Source organism: Fukomys damarensis, unplaced genomic scaffold, assembly GCF_012274545.1.
Source record: "Fukomys damarensis isolate Sample0158 unplaced genomic scaffold, DMR_v1.0_HiC HiC_scaffold_5, whole genome shotgun sequence".
In the NCBI taxonomy this organism is placed as follows: domain Eukaryota; kingdom Metazoa; phylum Chordata; class Mammalia; order Rodentia; family Bathyergidae; genus Fukomys; species Fukomys damarensis.
This window is the reverse complement of record NW_022900917.1, coordinates 65,789,519-65,790,852: the sequence shown is the minus strand read 5'-3', so window position 1 is coordinate 65,790,852 and position 1,334 is coordinate 65,789,519.

Sequence of the window (1,334 nt, the reverse complement as noted above, 5' to 3'; positions counted from 1 at the left end):
ACCCACAGACATTCTCATCTTCATAACATCAGAGAAAACAGCTCATCAAATCAACAGCAATGCTTTACCCCAACTGATACAATCAGCAACACATTAAGATCAAGCACAACTTGGACACTGACCACCTGTGGTAGTCACTAGTCTATCACCCTTAACTCATTTGAATTAAATTGAAATCAAGAAGCAGTCCAGAACATGTCTGCAGTGAACAAACTTTTCAATATAGTATATTTACCATTTAATGGCTCAGACAGAGCAAGGATGCAAGACCCCTGATCTCAGTTAGCTGATTGCTGAACCCCCTGAAGCTGACTGACCTCGGGCTGCAAGGCCCAGATTGAGTTCTCCATCCTTCTGAATGGTTGAACTCCGCAATGTTCTATTACAGGTTTCCCACGCCCTTTCTTTAAAGATGTTCAAAGTTGGGAACTCAGAAAAATACCCTTGATGACCACCTCTGCCTCTGCAGAGTGGGTCCAAAGACTGGCACAGTCAGGAGGTCTGAGAGTGTGTGTGTGGGATTATGGGGGTTCAGCGGCACCCACGCAGCTACCTTCCCAGCGATTGAGCGATGGTTGCTGGGTCGGGAGCAGGCGTGGTTCTCCTTCCTGAGGTGGATCGGGCCGGCCTACCTTCCCGGTGCTTGAGCGATGGCTGCTGGGTCGGGAGCAGGCGTGGTTCGCTTCCACTTTTTAAAATTTTTTTTTTTTTGGTGCCAGGAGTCAAACTCAGGACCTGGTGCTTATGAGGCAGGCATGGCACCAATGAGCTAAATCCCCAGTTCAACTATACTTTTTTGAAGACAAAGAGAACATTAATGGTAACTGAGGTCTCACCCATAAGAGCAGTCTAGATATAAAATAATGAATTTAGAAATGGAAACTTTTTGTCTTGTGAGACAGGGTCTAACTGTGTAGTCTAGATTGACCTTGAGACAGTCATCCTGCCTTAGCCTTTCAGAGTGCTGCAATCACAGGCAAGCACCACCACACTTGTTCATATAAAAGATGTATGTTTGGAAGCTAAATAGTATTCTATTAAGAAAACTAGGATAAAAAGCAAATCATATAGCCGGGCGTGGTGGTGCATGCCTGTAATCCCAGCACTCAGGAGGCTGAGGCATGAGGATCGCTGTGAGTTTGAGATCAGCCTGGGCTACATAGTGAGTCCAGATCAGTCTCAACTACATAGTGAGACCCTGTCTCAAAAAGCAAACAAAACAAAAAAAAGCAAATTATACGGGACACTACAAGAAAGACTAAAAACACTTTGAGGATACAGAGAAATAAAACATGCAAAATAGATTTAAATGTGCATATGTATGTGTATATATA